This window comes from Trachurus japonicus, chromosome 17, assembly GCF_045865225.1.
Source record: "Trachurus japonicus isolate A0001 chromosome 17, Traja_1.0".
NCBI lineage: Eukaryota > Metazoa > Chordata > Actinopteri > Carangiformes > Carangidae > Trachurus > Trachurus japonicus.
This window is the reverse complement of record NC_140923.1, coordinates 16,006,066-16,026,066: the sequence shown is the minus strand read 5'-3', so window position 1 is coordinate 16,026,066 and position 20,001 is coordinate 16,006,066. Positions and strand designations below refer to the sequence as shown.

Sequence of the window (20,001 nt, the reverse complement as noted above, 5' to 3'; positions counted from 1 at the left end):
TGTCGCGACCCACTTTTATAGAATTCAAACCAAGAATTGTTTTTTAAAGCCTTTAAAAACTCATTTTGCTCTTTATTGAGCAAAGTGCATTTCAGGGCACATGAATGAAACTGAGGAGGACCATGACAACTGCATGTACGTAAGTGAATAAAAAAATATCAAACTGCACAAAATGATATATTTGACTTCTAATGCATCTCTGCATTCAGAGCATATTCACAAAAGTGAATAAATATCAAATTGCACAAAATAAAGACCCACAAAACAAGGTATTTTCACTGCATTCAGGCCACATTAATAAGAAACTGAGGAGGACCATTACAACTGCATGTGTGTTCACGTGTCTCGTGTGCCTTTCAAAATAAGTTATTTTTCAAAATAACATCCAACATCAGGTGTGCATTAAATATTATTTACTTTTTTGACCAGCTGTCCGCGACCCGTCCAGAACGGGTCCGCGACCCACTTTTGGGTCCCGACCCACCAGTTGAGAACCACTGGTCTAATGCATCAACATTAATAATATAAAGATATCAAATATGAGTCAGGTGCAGGGAAACTTTAACTGCAGAATGAATACTTTTACTTTTGATACAACTAGTACTTTTAATCAAGTACAGATTGCTCTTGCACCAGTGACAGCTTTGTTACTGTGAGGCTGAAAACAGGTCACCAGACAGAACGAAGGATTTCACCGGACTCTTCAAAAAACATTCGCCGGCAGGAACAAGTTCGACAAATTATCTCAAATGAGCCCTGAAGTAATCTCCCTCTAAACATCCCCAGTCTTTTGTGAGCTTCTTACATCCCCCCTGCAGCCGGCACTGTTTGTTTCCCATAATGCCGCAGAACTCTGGTGGGATCAGACAGTGTCACCACTGCGATACGGAGGAATTTGGTGCATCCACTCAAAAGATGAAGGACGGGAGCCTCTTTGGTTGTTTCTTCTCGAAATTCCCAGTTGGTGATGATTTTCTGTGTGTGTGTGTGTGTGTTTGCCCATTGTTTGTTTTGTTTTCTTTGTTTGTTTGTTTGTCAGTGTGCGCACTAATGAGGCTTTTTAACCCAGATTCCTACAAACACGTTTCACAAACACACATTATCATCACAGGAGAAACTCTGCAGGAGCGCAAATCTGTCAACACTTTAGGTTAGTGAGTCATTTCATACATTTTCTCAGCCACTTAAGTACAGTTTCAGAGATACTTGTAGTTTCCTTGAGTGCTTAAAGCAGAAGTAAGCGATCCGGTCGTTTTCGCTAATGCTGCGTTCCAGGCAGGCTTTTGAAACCGTAAATTACAGCTTCAAGTCACAACTTACGACTTTGTAGCGTTTCAGGCAACCCACTCGTGTTTTTCCGACCTGTTTTACCTGTGAAAGTCACTATAACGGCCACTCGTAACTTCCGACCCGTGAACTCGTACCAGATCGAACTGGTACGACTTCACAGGTCGGAAAAACACGAGTTACGGGCTGCCTTGAACGCACCATAACAGTCCTTGTCCCTACGTCACCATATTCACGCGCATCCCTTGGCTGCACACACAGCCCTTCATGCCGTTCTCTCTCCTCATTGGATAAAAACTGTAGGATACGAGAAAAGTTTTCTCCTCGGCTCAGAGCAGAGCAGAGTGACTGACAGACCCGTGTTTCGGTCCAAACACTCTATGTAAGCGATTGCTGTCAGAAGATATAACTATTTAAGACTTATATTAACACAAAAATATCGCCTACTTCTGCTTTAAATGATTTGATACTTAATATTTCTACTGCAATAGATTGAATTTGCTTTGTATCTTCTGGGCTGGTGGGTAAACAGCTGTAGCAAAACTTAGAAATAGCTCCTTCATCCTCAGTAGTTTCCCTTAATTTTTTCAAGATTAAAGCTGCAGCTAATGATTTTTTTCATCGTCAGTAAACTTGTTGATTCATATTTTAAATGAATGCCATAATTGTTCTGTTGATGAAATGTCAGAAAATAGGGATGCTTGTTTTATCTAAGTACACAGACCCAATGTCTTGAAATGTCTTGTAGTAGGTACTCGGATAATCAGGTCACACACAAAAACAACACTTTAGTACCGAAAATCATTGTTTATAATGATATGAAACAAAGTAAAGTAGCACAATGTCACATTTGAGAAGCTGGAACCAGAGAAAGTTTGTGTCACTCGTGAATGTTTCCACCCTGGACTTAGTTTCAGTATGTGAATGTAAATGTGCAATGAGAATTAAAAATCTAGATTACTTTATGGTATGACATTTGATTTATGTATCGACAGCAGAGTACAGAAGAACAGGTATGAAGCCGTGTGTGGGGGTCAGTGTACTAAATAAAAGGCCTGTTGTATTTTCCAGTTGAGGTAAATTAAGGACAAAGTCACTTTTGGAGAAAATACAGTCGGTCACTGAAAACTATCGTTGATCTGATGTTAGGCCTAACCCGTCCTGGTGGTGTAAAGGGAACAACCATGAACATTTTTAAAGTTGATGCCCTGCTATGATTTTCAGTTCTGTCATTGATTATGGTATTTAGTGTCATCGTGGTGGTTATTACATTGCATTTGAAAATACTGCCATAATGTGCTGTATATATACAGTTAACCCTGACAAAGACCAGATTTCCCCTCTTTGCTCTTACTACTAACGTTTTGTAAACTGTATCTACATTTGCTTTACTTAAAAGATGAAATGATTATCGCAACAGTTGCCAGTTAATTAGTCTGTAACATACAAAAATAACTGCGTTTTAGTTTTCATCCTTATCCTCGAAAGACGTGCAGTACAGGTGAAAAGGAGGCTATGAGGGAATATATTTTAAACTGTGAATGTATTATGGTGCCAACCTAAACCTGAATCGAAATGAGAGAGTACAGAAAAAGGAATGCAATAATATCTATACATGTTTTCTAAAAATATGTCCCTACATTTCCAGCTGGAGATTGAGGAGTAGGCATGCAGGGTTATCCATCCTCTCTGTCACACACATACACACACAAGTGATAGATATCTTATCCATCCTCTCTCTGTCACACACACACGCACGCACACACACACTCATACAACAACACACACTACTCTCTGCAGTCGATCTCCTCTTGGGCACACTTCACGTCACAATTTTCCCCATCCTACCTCTTCTTTACTTCCATCCTTTGCCTCCACCCACTCATAATCCATTTTAAATCTCCTCTGCTCTTCTTAGAGAAAAAAAAAAGAATGGAGGATAATTTAACACTGCTGCGAGTCCCATAATGTGGAGAAGCCCCTCATTGAGTTTTCAGGAGTTGATTGACTTAATTATCAACAGAGCGGGGGGATTGAAAAAAAAAAGGCACCAGTCAATCCAATCAAATCACATACGATTCGCTCCGTCTCTCCACCTTTGAATGGCCTCACAGCTCCGCAGCCAAACCCAACCCACTGGGGCTGACTGATGGCCTGAAGGGCATTGAATGGCCTCTTTAAGGCAAATGCACATGAGGTGAGGCCGTTCGATGGTTGATTAAGAAAGCAAAAGCATATTTTAAAGCAGATTTAATGAGACAAAATGTCGGGTTTCTGATTTAATCCTATGCTGAGTTGGGATATTGTGTCACATGAAATGTGTGAATGGTGGTTTTGGCGACAAAGACACGGCCAGTCAGGAGGAGGAGGAGGGGGACAAAAGAAGAAGGTAAGAGGTATTATATATGCATATTCACACTTGGTTGAATAGAGCTGAGAGTGGAGAAGTGTGGCTCAGAGCTGCACATTGTAGCTCTACTACATGTGTTTCTAAGAGTAAGAGTGTGTGTGGGTGTAAAAAGACTGAGGCTGTGTCCCAGTTCAGGGGCTTCATCCCTCAGATGCTGCATTTGAAGACAGACAGTGACACAGCAGCCCGACCAGGGTGTCCCAGTTCAAGAGCAGGAAAATGAGGCTAGGGTGCAAAATGAGCAGAGTGTTAGAAGAAGCTGGCGAAATAGGCAACGAAAGCGCAGGAAAATACGTGCCAGAAATGGAAATGTGAAAATATAGAAATCTAAATGATTGGGTTTCAGCTCAAACCCAAAGGCCTCAAGTCTTTGTAAAAGGAAATGTACCTGCTGTCAAGGTTGACAGGTTACATTTTGTGAAGTAACAGTAAAGGCAGGTGGAGTTTCTGTCACGGGAAACATCCTCCATAGGTCAGATCATCTTATTACAGTTCGGCCACACCATCGCAGGACGTGGCCCCTGAACTGGGACACAGCTCGTCTTCATGTCGTGTTTATCAAACTTCTACCAAGCTCCTAAGAGCAAGAACACAAAGAGCCGAGAGTATGAAATGTCTCCTGTGAAAATGAAGACACTAATTTATCAAGAAAGTCAAGAGTGCAATTACTGTATTTCCAGCTTTTCACAAGAGAAGCCAATCAGAGGCAATAATTCACTGTGTTCACTGCACTGCAGGCGTATAAACTTTCCTCTACACCAACTACAGTACAGACGCCTCTGGAGGAGCTCTTTTAAATTTAAGAGCAAGTTGAAGTCATAAGAAATCTGAATTGCCTTTAATATGCTCATGAGTAAGTGAAAGTGAAAATTGTTTGTTTTTGCCATCACCTGACTTTTTGTTATTATCATACCAGCATTTACTGTGTGTTTAAAGGCAGCAGCCTCAGGGTTGCCTCTGTCTCCCACTGAAGTCTTAAATGTGATGAATACACACAGACTCTGGCTCACAGTGTGAAAACTAAACAAAACTTTCTTGATTTAAAGCCCAGGGTCGTCTAATGGGTTGTAGTTTCCTAGAAAGTCTGGAAACCTGTCAAACAGCTGACACGGACAAATGCCAATGAACTCTACACAACTGCAGGCAACGTCAGGTACAAACACACACACAAACAAACACCCTCAAGTAGAGAGGTAGTAAAGTCAAGTAAGTTTCAGTTTCTGTCTCCACGTGTTTCACCTTAGATTATCATCCCAGAGATGCTCAAGCATTATTTTGTCAATTGCCCTCAATTACATGTTTTTAATGAAAATGATCACAGGGAGAAGAGTTTTACATTAATCCTCCAGCTCATTTATAAAATGGGGGGGGAAAAAAGACACTTCAAAGCTGATTCTTTTACAATATTCATGAGCCTCTCAGATCCTCAAAGCCTTTTCAGAAGAAGCATGTGGTATAACTGCTGGCAAACGCTGGTGGAAACATCCCAGGCCAGAAAACACACTCACACTGAATTCGAAGCAGCCTGATCGGCAAAACCGGAGCAGGGAGAGAGGTTTGGATTCATCCTGGCACACTTGACGCTCCAGAAATTAAGGCTAAATAACATCTTCATGCATCAGTGAAGCCATGAATGCATCCCAGGCAATGTGTTTTTTTTTTGTTTGTCTCTGAAAAGTCTTTCTTACAACAAAGCAGTGAGTGCTTGACAGTGATGTTTTTTCTTCGGGGCTTCTACACCATCCCTCCGTGTTGAAGAGGTTCCAAGTGTAAGTATTTCGTGGATCCTCTTTGGTCCTTTCACACCGACTGTCAGGGGCTTCAGAGTCTGAATTCTCCAGAGATAAAGAAGCGAGGAACTGGTGAAAGTAATCATTTTAGCACTTCCTTCCTCCCTGATCTCTCCTCACTGACTCGCGCTCCTGTCTGAGGAGAACAGATGAAAACTCCTCATTCGATACGACAAATACATACGAGATGCGAAGGGTGCATTCAGGGCACACTCGCTTTTCTGCTGCTTAAATGTTGCATTGCAGCTTTTTATCTTTAGTGAGTTGACAGTGTACAACTGAAAGTGACTATGCTTCACTGTCATCAACAGAGGAAAAAAAAAAAAGAAGCCTGGTTTAATTTGTAGACGTCTTCATATACAGTAGACTGCCTGCAGACAGACTTTCCTCCAGCCAAGTTTCAACTTTTTACAGCCTCCCTCCAAAAAATGTCTGTATAAGAGAAAGAAATATGGGTCTATAATAAGGCTTTTTTTCTCATTTTGCCTCGTTCTTCTGAATGACAGCCAAACGCATTACAGGGGAATAAATGTGGACCGAAATCTAATTACATTTTTACACAGTCTAAATTTACGAACTACACTGCAGTGCAGGTATATGGGTTATTTCTCCCCCTTTTCTGTCAGTATATGTGAGAACATATGCAGCATAAAATGTGAGGATTTATAAAACTACTCCTGTGGATAATGTAAAAGCTGAAAGTAGTGGTAAAATTCACTCAGTGTCAGGGCCACTGGGAGATTTGATGTCAAGGGCGATGATTGTGGCCGACCTGACTGCTACAGTACAGTACACTTCTTTTTTCTAATTGTCAGCCTGAGACACAAATATCATTACGAATGCAAAACAAAACATCACGCTTCATTAAACAGTAAATATTGCATTCAAAGTGGCGACTCGATTACATTACGCTCTAAATTATAACAAATCAGGGAAATGTAATGAATTCAAGTCAGATTGAGGCTGAAAATGAGCTGCAGCACAAAAAACGAAGACTGTAGAGATTTTTTGGGAATGTGGTGGTTGTGTAACAGTTTGCTTTCTGGCCCAGCGTAAGAAGAGAGGATTGATTCTCCTCTCATGTCTGTGCATTAAATATGAAGCTACAGCCAGAATAGTGTTAGCTTAGCTACAGAACACACACAGGAAACACACCGGCTCAGTCCAGGAGAAGCACATCCACCTGCCTGCACCTGAAGCTCATTGATTAACACTGCATATCCTGTTTGTTTGAAAAGCACAATGTTTTTTTATGTTGTTGTTGTTTTTTTATATAGTATGCATGTTTCTTTTAAATGGCAGCTAGAATACAGTGGAATAAATCTAATTACATTTTCAATGCAGTCTAAATTTGTAAAGCACACCGCAATGCAGGTATGGATTATGTTTCCTTCTTTCAGATGTGAGGATTTATCAAAAACGCTGCAGAAAATAACGCCAAAAATCACTCACTGACAAGACTGGCTTTTATAACTGGGCAATTTAATGTCAGGGATAATGATTGCGGCCCACCTGACTGCTACATTAGTCCAACTGTCACTTGTAGACAAAGACAGACGCGTCATTACAAATTCAGAACTCCCACAAAGACAAAATAACAAGCTTAATCAAAAAAAAGAAATATTCAATTAAAACGGCGTGCCAACTGGAGAGTCAAATTGCATTATGTCTAAATGATGTTTAATCATGGGACATAATGAATTTAACTCAGACAAATAGTGGAAATTAGTCATAAAAAAAGAGCACTGTACTGATTTCTGAGCGTTAACATAAGGTGGTTGTGTAATAACAATGCTGTGCGGGTACCACTGTCCTTTTTAATAACACTTTCTTGCCCTCATTCATTTTTTTCCCTGCTCCCTCGCAGCCATAAATTACTCAGCTAATGCCCCAACAGCAGCGGCTATTGCTGAATCATTCAAAGACTAAATTAGCAATTAAAGGCTTAATGAATAGAGGTCCTTCGCTGGGCCATTTTGCTCCCAGCCCAGAGGAGCCCAGTGGAATCTAATCTCTCCTGCAGGACTTGTACAGTAAATACTGACTAACACCGCAGAGCAGATAGAGAACAGGTTGTTATTATTGCTCACATGCAATGAGCAACCATGCCTTTGCAGTTCTGAGTCCTGTTTGTTATGTGCCTGGAAAGTCTTCATACAAAGTTTTTGCTGTGGAGCTTAACAAGGAAGGATGACTGTCAAGCACCGTTCTTATTTTTTTCTCCACCGTTCCTACACCCCATTACCTCCCACATAATACCTGTCTCGAGTCTGAATTGAAGAAGGAGAGGGGGGAAAATGGCAACAAAAGGAGAGAGACTGAGATATAGAAGCAGAGAGTGGGAAATAAAAGGAGGTGAGATGGAGGGAGAGAATGAGAGATGTTCAAAAAGAGAAGAAGGGGGGAAAAAGGCATTTGCAATGCCAATCATCTTCAAGGAGCTTAGAACTGGGCCTCGGACCAGAATATCAAAGATGGAAAATGCAGGCATACATCATGCGGTAGGTAGGTGCTGCTTATAAATTATTACTGTGACTCTATCCTTTTATATTGCTGTTCTATTGGCCTTTTATCATTTACATATTTTTCATACCTTTAATGAACTGACTTTTTGAACTGTGAGGCTACGCTTCACAGTGTGAGAGCCCACAGCAGCTTATATATGACTACACAGAGCTCCTGTAAAGAAAATACATCCCAGTTTATGGAGGGGTTTCTGAGGCAGGAGGGCAGACCACCACGCGCCTAAAACAAGTTGTACAACCACGATCTGATTGGAGCAAACCTATAGCCTCAGCGTGCGATGACAACGGAGAGATAAAAGCTCAATGTGACCTATACGATGAGATGGGATGAAGTCACATCCCTGGGAGAGATTTTATCTTGTATCTCATAATAATAACAGGGATGATTATCGCTGAAATCAGAGCATTTGTTCTTGCTTTTATTACATATCACACACCTGATCTCTGAGGTCAGTGGGGTGTCATTTGTACAACTCCAAGCTGTTTGCTGTGTTAGCTTTTAGTAAATAGCTTTGGAAGTGATGCATAGAGAAACTTCTTTGGGTGACTTTGATGGTAAAAAAGCTCCTTTAGATGTTGTTTTACTGATTCCACTGGGATTTATTCTTTTACAAGGAATATTCTTAACTCTGTTTTGTGTCTTACCCAAGCAGCTGATGCCAACTATTTTGCTTCAAAAATCCTCTGTTGCATCACCACGTATCACACTGTTACTGTCAGAGTAGTCTTAAAAGTTTGTGTTTTCCTTTTTTTTTTAAGCGAGAGGGAGCGATTTCCCCCCATTCTCACAAGCAAAACAAAGGATTATTCCTACACCACTATGTGTATTTGAAGGCAGAGGCAGGAGAAAAAGACTCCACCTGCTGTTGTAGCAGGGGAATCCGCAGCGACGCTGGAGGGCATGTGAACATATGCCATGCTTTCCCATATCTCTTGGCACGGACATATTTCTCCATTTCCTTAATTCTTCTCTTGTGTGACTGCCAAATATAGCTTCTGCTCCACCAGGCTAAAGTAACTGGGTCACTGGAGTTGTGAGTAATTAGCTGATAACAAAATATGTTTCTGCTTTACAGCACCAGCAGCCTGTGGACTGAGGTGCAAAAAGTCATATGGAGGTATAATGATTTGGGGGCAGGATTTGACAGCGAGGGGCGAAAGGTCAAAGGGGGCGAAAGTGGGCAAGAGGCCACGAATGAGCGAAGGAGAGTTGACACAATCTGCAAGTTTCATCAAATGAACCACAACCACGCGCGAAGCTGAGGCGGATGTGTACGACAGACTGTGAATACTAAAAACAACATGACTGAGAGCTAATTATGATTTCTTTTCAGGAACAATTTCCAATGTCAATGGGAACATTACGGGCTGGTAATAATGCTTCCAGTTTATTGGAAAGTGGATAACAGACATATTCTGTATAGGCTCACTGACGGCAGAATGCAGCAGAACGTACTGTATGCCACGTCAGACGCAGTAAACAATAAATAAATGCTAATTTGAATGCGAATAAACATCCACACTGTGATGGGACCAGGAAAGAGCCAGAAAGAGAAAGGGAAAAAAAAACATTAAGGCAGTCGGCACCAGCTTTCTCCCTTGATGCTCCTTTGGCTCCCTTTACTTTCTATATTTGTTCAAAAGCACCTCATAATATACCACTGCTGTATAATGCAATTTAGTACAACATTTGTGCAATAAATGCCACGTTTCTCTCAGCTCATAGAATTGTTCTTGGGGCAATGTGAGGGACGTGATGTTTCTGCAGCTCTTTGATAAATTTAGAGCCAAATGTGTGTTCATTTCTGCAAAAATAACACAAATACCTGTTGTAGAATTTACAGTAGACGGCATAAGGGTAGTTTCTGTGTGAAAAATATATAAAAGATAAGCATGTAGAAAGTCTGTTTTTGTTGTTTTGCCGTATAACAACCATTAAAAAATAAAGCAAAAATAATGTGGTTGTGTGTTTGTTTGTTCCTTCCTCCCTCTGAAGACAATCATCACCATCACGTCCTGAAACACCAGAGATTTGGAGCTTTTAGCAAACATTACTCAAAACAAGGGTGAGTAGTTCATTTGTTTTGAACTATTTTCAGCGGCGGATTAATACACAGGTGATTCTCTAGTGAGTACTTACAGCAGCAAGACTGTGCACGTGACATCAACTCAAAATAAACCACAGTGACCATGTTCACAAGTGTGGATCTTTTATGTTTTTAACAACTTTAACAACGCTTTGGTCTATTTTTTCTACTTTTATTAGTAGGTTTTGTCAAGCTCGTGCCTCTACTGCATCACTTCAAATCACAGTTTTTTTGTTTTTTTTAACAACTGTACCTCTAACCTGAACCCCTTTGTTGCCCAGTTTTCATGATCTCAGCAGCAGCAGGCTCTGTTGAGGTGTGATGGCAAACTGAGATGAGTCCACTAACGTCAGCCTGCTGTTGGTTTTTCCACAATTTTTTCCTGTTTATCCCTCAACTATATAAAAATAATAACACTGTGCATAGAGCATCAGAAAAAACTATGTCAGCCTTTACATATATTTTTGCAATATTGTTCTGGGAGCAATCCATGGTTGGGTTTAGTATTTTTATGACATTTGTTAATAAAGGGAGAAACAGCACAATATCAAATGTTATTGCTTTGAAACCTAATTTTTGGCTTTTGAATGGAAATGTTTCACAACAGGTACACCTGACAATATATAACGCAATCCAACACAATATTCATGCAACAAGGGCTACATTTGTAAGTTCACACGCTCTCATTTCGTTGTGTCCAAGAGGTGCTAATTTAACTCCATGGTAAATTAAGGGATGCAATTTAAAGTCATGGTGCTGTGGTATTGAGCAGAAACAGCACAAATACAAATATGTGTTTTATACGAGTCGTTTTCAAGCTTTGGTTAGAGAGAGATTGAAGATTAATGACAGTTTTTTTCCATCATATCTACAGCATTAAGAAGCCTATTCTGAGAAAGTGTTATCGTTTTGTTTCTTATCTGGGGTGAGACCTCTCCTTTTAGCCTTTTGAATGTGGGGTGCAGAGCTTGAAATAGCTCAGAATAAGACGTGTGCAGCGGAGAGGGCAGGGGTTAGTGAGTAGAGACACTCCAGACTTCCAGGCAGGAATCAGCTCGCTCCAGCTGCCAGAGTAATAAAGTGTTGGCAGCTGTCCATGGTGCTGAAATCAACCACTATCTCTTTGAATGGAGAATAAAAGGAGCTGGCCGTGGTGCTGAGATACTGACGCTGCTATAGGCTAATGGCACGTCGCACACAACACAACCGAGCAACTGAGCATCAGGTGCATGCGTATACAGTGGCTGTTGTTTATCCACACTGCTGCTTCCCAGTGGCTGGAGAGACAGACAGTGTATTAGAAAATGTGTTGAATATGACTAATGCAGGCGTGGAGACGTAGCGCACACATCCAAGAATAGGAGATCTAATAGGGAGCAGTGGGTATTGCCACATGCATAATGTAACAGAACTATTTCATGTGAAGTGGATATCATACATGTTGCTGCTCAAAAAATTTAACTGCAAGCAACACTCTTCCTCACAAGCATGCCATCCTCTCCTGTTCCTGTTTCTTTCTCTCTTTTTTTTGTTTGTCTGACTCCCTCATCTGTCTTTCTCGTTGGTTATCTTTCACGTGCAGGGATATAAAAAGGGACAAGGAGAAGCAGCTCCCCCCTAATCTGTTCTTTGACCTATAGTCTGAAAGCTGGAGCAGCTCTGAAATGTTTTTCATCCGTATCTTCTTGCAGAAGATGGACTCTGTGGTGCATGGCTTTGAGGCAGCCCGCATCGTACTCCTGCTAGGGGTCAATGATCATCTCAACCCACGGGTGCAGAAATCACTGGACACAGACAGATTACTGACTGGTCCAGAAATGCCTGGCTAAACTTTATTCCTTCCTGCTCCGCTCCGGGCTCATAGTGATTCTGTGCATGCCTGTATAGGCTGGCTATTCCAGAGCCATCCTCCCACCTCATCCCTGCTACCAGATAAGTATTGTTTGCGTAGCAGCACATTTCATGCTCGGCTTCCCCCACCTGTTCCCTGACCTGCAGAGTCTGAAGGCTGGAATAACTGTCAAACGCCTTCACACATATCTCTCGAGGATGACTGAAAGGAGGTTTTGTCTTGAGTTTCAAAAGCATTTCTTTTTAATGGAGCACAACAAAACTTTTACTCAAGGATTTTTTGAGCAAGGTGAGCCCCAGTGGTGTTTTTTTTAATTTAATTGCAGGAGTTTAGTGTGTTTTGGATCTTGTCGCCCGCAGGTTTGTGGCTGCATCTGAAGGTCAAACTATTAATCAAATCTTTCTGCCTGATTTGCATAATGAACTCCTGCAGAATTTGCCGGGGCCTTAAAGATACCCCGCCACACCTCCACCCCCTCTCATCATTGACTCATTGAGCCAATATAAGTTTCCAACCTTCTGTGTGTGGTGGCTGACTGTGTCCACCACTCATCAAAAGCAAATGCAATGAGGTTTGTGTGAGTGTGTAGCAAGAGAAGCAGTGGTGGCGGTGGAGCACAGCTGTGTCTGGTTCAGTTGGCAGGAGTCTGTTTTATTTTGCACAGCAGTGGTTTGCAATCATAGACCTGTTTGAAAAAGGAGAAAAGAAAAAAAAAATCCTGCATCCTCTGATATTTTTATCACTTAGTCCTGAGGGAGAAGTTTTGAAGATTTACCATCTAAAAATCTGAATCTACTTGACCATTCAACATGAATCCAGCTCTGTCCGAGATATTCAGTTTAAAAGGTTAAAAAAAGGAAAAAAGTTATCATTTCCTCGTCAAGGCTGCATGAAGAAGTATACAAAGAAAATACCAAAACAAACTCCAGTAAAGTTAAATGTCTCACCTATTCGAAAAGCAAAATCTTCACGGGTGAAAATCAAAACAGTTATTTTTGCGCCCTGGCAGACGCACTGCCTCCAACACCAGAGAAACACTGCAAGATCAGAGAAAAGCACCAAAACCAAAATCACACCAAAACAAGCCATGATAAAGGAAAAAAGCCAGAAAACAAGCAAAAGGTGGGGATTAGAACAAGTGAGCTCGTAAAGAAGAAGCTGCTTCGGGAAGAGAAGAGGAAGAAGAGAGAGAGCAGGGTGTTTAAAAAAAAAAAAAGAGGAAAAAAAAAAGAAAAAAATTATCAAGAGCGTCCGCAAGCACGTAGGGATATTTCTCAGTGGATGTCGCCGGAGCACCAGCACTCAGCATCCAAGATTTAAACCATTGCATGCAGAAAACGAGAAAACAGTTTCCCCCACGTCGGAAACACCAAGACAAGGAAAGAGGAAAAAGAGGATAAAAAGATGCTTTAAGAAAAAGGCAGTGGAAAATGTACTCACCGAGCGGGAGTAAAAGGTTTCTATTAAAAAGAAATTGGGCGTATAGCGGTGGTGGTTGGTGGTGGTGGTGGTGGTGGTGGTGCTGTGCAGGATTGTGTGTACCGAGGCTCTGCGTCCCTTTTGCGCTCTCTATCGCTGCCGGTTGTTGAGTCATGTGACTCGGGATTGGTCAGAGTTTTTGAATCAGACCGAGCTTTTCTCTCCAGTCGCTCCACGCGGAGGTATTTCAGGGCTGTAATGGATAGGAGCTGCTCTAATGGCACTGATGTTTCTACACAACAGCTATTACAGTTTCTCAATATAGGGTCCGGGCACCACCGGAGGTCACTGACGGTGTCCCGGGAGGATCCACATGGGATTTTTTTGATCTACAGGACATACTTGATTTCTGTTCCATTTAGTAAATATAATGAGTTATTACTATTTAAGATCATTTAAAGGTAGAGAAATAGAAAACTATCTCTTGTATGCATTCCTATAAAAAATATCCTTTATTTATTCATATGTGGGATGGAAAAGTTTGATATAATGTAGGCCTACAGCATTTTGGTCGGTATTAAATCTGGCAAATGCAGATGTAAACAAGCTGTCAGTTGTCTGAAAGAGCACAAGTGTAGGTCTTTGTCTGAGGACAACATCATACTGTTGTTATTCCAGAGCCGTCCTCCCTGCTACCAGATAAGTATTATTTGCACAAAATTATACGTCATATAGTGTAGCCTATATAGATTTTTCTTGCATTTCCATATTTCAGAGAAAATTATTCAAATGTTACCTCAGAAACAAACAGCTGACATACAGTATGGGGTGAGGGCGGGGCTCGTCTGAACAGGTTTTCAGTCTGTCGCAGGGCTGATATGTAGAAACAAACAACCTCAAACACTCACGTTTACATCTGTGATTTACTGTCATCAATCAACCGGTAGTCTGCACGTCGTCTTTGGACTGTGGGAGGAAGATGGAGAAGAGATAACACATGCAATGCTTGAGCTCCAGCAAACGGGTAGCTTGGCTTAGTATTAAGACTGGAAATAAGTTGAAAGAACCATTATGGCTTTATATTCCAAAGTAAATATAAAAGAAATCCATCTATTGATTCAAAGGAAAAATCCCATTCAATAGAATACTGAATTTATTTTCTGTATTTTTTCTTATTTCCCATCTTAACTTTCTCTTTTTTTATCCCTCGGTCTGTTGTTTGGAGGGTCAAGGTGGGGTTGTGGTTTTTGTTAAACTTAAGTAAGCATCTGTATTTTATTTTATTTTTTTCCATTTAACCAGATAGAAGACCCATTGAGCTCAAGACAACTTTCACAAGGGTGACCTGGCCAAGAAGGCAGCAGCACAAGGTACAACAATAACAAAACAACACTGACATATAAAGTGCGAGCAATTTGACAAATAAAGCACAGTTGTTATTGTTACAGTAACAATTTATGAACATCGGCACTGTTCGAAGGATTTCCGTTCTCTCAGTGAAACAAGCTCTGATGATTTCAGCTCAGATTGGAGGGGCTTTCCAAGAAGAGGAAGCAGAGAAACTGAATGTTTTTTTTTCCCCGTTTCAGTTCGAACATGAGGAGCAGAGAGATACAAAATGTCATTTGAACGTATAAGGCATAACGGCATCCAGTTCTCCAAAGAAAAGTACATAAATAAGTACAGTAGGAACCATGCCAAGAAGAGCTTTGTAGACCAGAGTCGTCCAGTGTGTGAACCGCCTTACGTTCAGGGAAGGCATATTTTATTGTTTGTATTATTTTATTGTTTATTCAGTATCTATAACTAACAAAATATGTGACTAACATATCCTCACAGCTTCAATAAAAATATTATCCTGTTAATATGTTTCCTACAAAACACATTTGTTGTTGCAGTTTAGTTGTACGTAAATGTTAGACAGTGGAAGACTGAACAGAAAGTACAGCAGGTCAAAGTTTTTGTTTTCTTGCACAAGGACGGGTTTGTTTAAAGCTCATCTGACTGCTGCTTCTGTTTCCTCCTTCGTCTGACTCACCACAGTCCCACTTTCCAGCTGTTAACCAAAAACTGCAAAGATTAGACCCAAGTTATATGTTTAATAAACTAGAATTACCTTTCAAATCACCACATTTGCAACATAAAGTGTTGAAATTGTTGCAACATCATTACATTGCTCTTTGCAGCCTGCTATTTACAAAGATTTGGTTCCCATTGCTAATTATCATCTTTGCTGAAGGCTGTTATCATCCACTGAATGCCTGAAAAAGGTTTCCATATATCATCAGTTTAACAACTCCAACCTCTGGGTGCTCCCTCATTAAAAACTACTTAAAGGATTAATCAACTGAGTTTCCATTGAGCCTTATGAGAATATTGATCATCAGTGAGGATGTCAACAGTTCTTTTAACAGGGTTTAAAGCTCGGTTAACATCAGGCGATGAGTTCACCTCGCTGCAGCCCACATCAGTCGAGTAGCAACACTGAACATCTTACAAAACATTAAGGTAACTCCAGGACAGAAAAGGTGCTGCTGTGTATTTTGGTCTGGAAAAGTTGGGCCCCTGCCTGGCTTCTCATCATGTTGCATTTGATCCCACTGCGTAAGGTTGACAGCTCCAGGGGTTGCTACCTATTCTTGACGGAAACATGAGTGGTCACGCTGTCAGGAAGAACAGAAGTCTTTGTTGTTTCTGCAACGTCTGCCGGGCAAATGAGCAAAGGGTCTGCATGGATCAATGACTTCTCGAGGGGCTGATAGGCAGAGACAGACAGATGCAAGGGCAGCACGCCCCCCCCCCCCTTAAGGCCTCTTTGTTTTCTCATCCAAGGATGAATTCCTTGATAGACTTTGGCAAACATCACAGAAGGAGCATTTATCAAACATGGTTTTGGATGTCTTGTGTTATGAGGTGTGATTTAGGACGGTGTTCAAATTTCACAATGTGTTTAAAAGCTGCTGTAAAAAGTAGCTGTAAATGCTGCCCCCACCCCCAACCCTCCAGTCTGTTACAAATAAGAGTCATGCATTCAGATTAAAGTGTACAAAAGCACACCAAAGCACCATGTCAGAGTAATCACAAGTGAATCATAATTATCGAGCTATTACTGTGAAAGCATGACATTAGCGCTGCTTGTCAATTTCGACCTGCCAATAATCAAAGTATCTATTTGAAACAATTTATCATAATTTGTTGATTATATTTCTCATTATAAATATGAATCTCCAAAGTAACTATGAAATGGCACAAATGTGACCAAGTAAGGTTTACCCTGGACAGGTTGCCAGTCTATCACTGTGTGGACAAACATATGGAGACACACAATCACACCTCATGGGCGCATCAACCTGGTGTGCGTGTGTGTCTTTGCACACTGATGTTGTTTCAGTCCTCCAGAACAGGGAGAACAAACAAACTCCACACAACTTTCCACGACTGCTAGTTATTTACTAAACCCAGTTAAACGTAAGGAAGGACCATTGGTCGCTAGAAAAGAAACATGGCTGAGCTATATTTACTTCCCCCATTACAACTGTGTAAAATTATTAGACTGAATAGGAAATATCCAATTACTGTACATAGCGACTACTACATTGTACTATTCTTAAGTCCCTGTTAACTTGTTGCCAAGGCAACATTTTCATTGATATGAGCATGTATTTCTGGTGACCATGAAGTTTAATAGTAATCCTCCTTTGTATCTGGCTCCTTTGCAGCTAAATGCTCTGCTGTGTTCATTCACCAGCCACTTGCAAAAATTGCCTGTTTGACTTTGTCACATCTGATTGAAATAGAGCGAAAGGGTTCGTAGTGTCTGTTTTCAACTAGTAGAATGAGCTTCTTATATCCACAAGTTTCCGAACGTCAAAAACTGAAGATTTCTGCTGCTTTGTCAAAAATTGCTACCGCAGCATAAACCGATAGGTCTATCTATCGATTCAAGCTACCCTATCAAAAAATACTAATGGTTTTCTACCTCTAAGGCATAAAGTAAGTGTTTTCTTCTCTCATGTGTCTAATGTACAAAAAGTGTAATGAAATGTATTTCAGGGGTAGCGTATTTCGATAGTCCAATAACATCCTATCAAATAATGCTCCCGTTACTCTATGCAGACTGTAGGATGAATGGCGGCATATTTACACATAGCATTTTAACATTTAACAACAACTCATTCAACAACGGTTAACAACAATGTGGACTGATGAGCCGCAACACAGGGTTTCAAAAAGATATGGGCATGGAAATGAAACTTTCGGCTCTGCACATGCGCAAAACCACAAAGTAGCAGTTCTCGACAAGTAGCAGAAATCGACAGAACACCAGCTTACGTTTTTGACGTTTGGAAAAAGGTGGATACTTAGGTAGTACTGACCTTCTTTTTTTACACATGTCTTGTATAAGAACCTTGTTCTACTGTTAATGGAAATGTTTATTATTTGTTGAACCACTGTGTTGTTGAAGGAGGGAGAAGCACAACATTTTCCTGAAAGGTAAAAAAGAAAGAGAGAGAAAAATCCCACCACTCCTCTCTCTGCTCACACAAACCTCTGAGCAGATGCCACTCTAACACAGTGTGACCAAGCACTTCTGTATCCATGCATCTCTATCCACCTCCCTCCACCCCAGTACACATAGTAATACTCTGGCTGGGATCCCAAGCTCTGTGTGGATAGTCCAACGGTATCTGGCATGCAGCTCGTCTTAGCTTATACTCTTCTCCTCCAAGCCTTGTGTCTGCAGGCGATCACAGACTAGGTGTGTGTGCATGTGTGTGTGAGTGCGTGCATGTGTGTTTGTGTGTGTGTGTGTGAGCATGTAGGCCAGTTCTGTTCCCCATCACACCTGATAGGCTGAATTCACTCTGAGCATCAGGTCGAGTCATGAGTCTGCACTCTGGCAGAGCAAGAGCTGTAATTACAGTGGGTAACAGGACATGTAATGCAACGTTAATGGCAAAGGGACTGATGCTTCACCCACAATGTCCCCTTTTCAAACACGAATAGTGCATTAGCAGCAGGGATTCACCATCCCTACAATGATTGGAGCTATTAAATACAATTTAGGATATGTAGAAAGGGACATGAAAGCTGGTGTCTGAGTGGTGTATATGTGGAGACCAAACAGGCTTTGTCCTGGTATAATTCTGCCAGTATTATTCAAGGTTCTCTGGAATTTTTTTTTTTTTTTAAAAACACCAAATTTTAATGGTGTCTAAATTACAGCTCTGAGGAAATTTTGAGTGCTTTTTGATTCCTCTGCTGCTAATTTGGTTGTCTGCGAGGTTCATGAAAATACCATTTGTGATGCTTCCTCAAAAAATAATGACGAGACAAAAGGTCATTTACAGACGCCGCCGGTTTCTGAGTTCCTACAAGAATTTTTGTGCATTGTGGGGTTGTTTTAATCGTTGTTGTCTTCTTTTGACTTTGATGTCTCAGAGTGAGATTCTGTGCATGTGCAGATTGTGCATTTGTCCATGCACCTGCCAGCGTGCACGTGCCTGACGAGGCGTAACCTTCTAATGTGTTTACACATTGACATTTCCCAAGATCTGTCGTGCTCCTCTGTGAAACTAAAACCCTTGACATTCTTTAGGCTCACATTTCCCTGAGCTGCTGGCTCTGTCAGCTCTCATACCATGCAAAGCCAGCATCAACAATATAATTACTGTACATCAGCTCCACTACCTCATCTGCTCTCCTGTCAAATATGAGTTCAAGTTAATGTTTTTGCTTTAAAACAAAACGTTCCATCGTTTGTCTGAGGGTCGTCGTATAATTTCAGCATCTCGTGATCTTTCTCCGTCCGTGTGAGGGGAATATTTGATTTCCTGCTCATGACTTTGTGAAGCAACACTTTCCAAAGCACACAACAAATGTCACCATTTACAGTAGCCACGTGTTGTGTAGATTTGAAGGCACATCTCTCCAAACAAAGCAGATGACTCACTCATCTCAGCGAGTTCATTAAACGCCACAGAATAAATCCCACTAAAATTAAAGAGCAATACAGACGTTTTAAATTCAAACACACAGCTTATGATACCGACTCCTAAATGAGCCCTGACACATAAACGACTGTGCGTTTTAGGCCATCTGTTCATTTGGCTACTCAATATGGCCACCCATATGCTGCGGGTCTCTGTATCATACTGTGAATTAACCTGGCAAACTCACGGATTCACCCCGTAATATTTTTATCCTGTCTGAACACGAGATCAGAAGTGAAACTTTACACAAGTGTAATTCACTTTCACACCATGCAGAGTGCACCTGCTCGTGTTATCAGACTGGTATACGGCACACAGACTCTGAATTTTAAAAGATGCACGGATTAATATCTTTTCATTAATGATTAATTAAATAGGAAAACGGTGGAAGCGAGCGTAACTCCCAGGACTCAGTGATTATGTCGGGTGCATGGACGTGACCGAGGACAAGGTTAAAGAGGCACTATGCAAGATTTTCACCTTAATTAAACAGCTTTGGGGTAATTGTGATGGTTAAATGACCTATTACGGGGAGAACGGAGGCTCTCTCTTCCCCGTAGTGTCTCTTCACCGAAAACCAACCTCACAAGAAGATCAGGGCCTCTGACCCGGTGTCCCAGATCTCAATAATTTGATAT

General features: G+C 41.1%; 1 protein-coding gene across 4 annotated transcripts in view; it reads right to left on the bottom strand.

Annotated features, from left to right (window-relative positions):
• ralyla (RALY RNA binding protein like a) overlaps nucleotides 1–13,616 on the bottom strand; it is a 110,305-nt gene extending 96,689 nt beyond the window's left edge. For 2 of the 4 annotated variants that reach the window (XM_085806087.1, XM_085806086.1), the window contains exon 1: nucleotides 13,392–13,574. The gene's annotated coding sequence lies outside the window, so the exon portion shown is untranslated. Of the gene's footprint in view, nucleotides 1–12,898; nucleotides 12,968–13,391 lie in introns of those variants that run through there. The other 2 variants (XM_085806088.1, XM_085806089.1) reach the window with 2 other exon arrangements.
• Nucleotides 13,617–20,001: the final 6,385 nt, after the last annotated feature.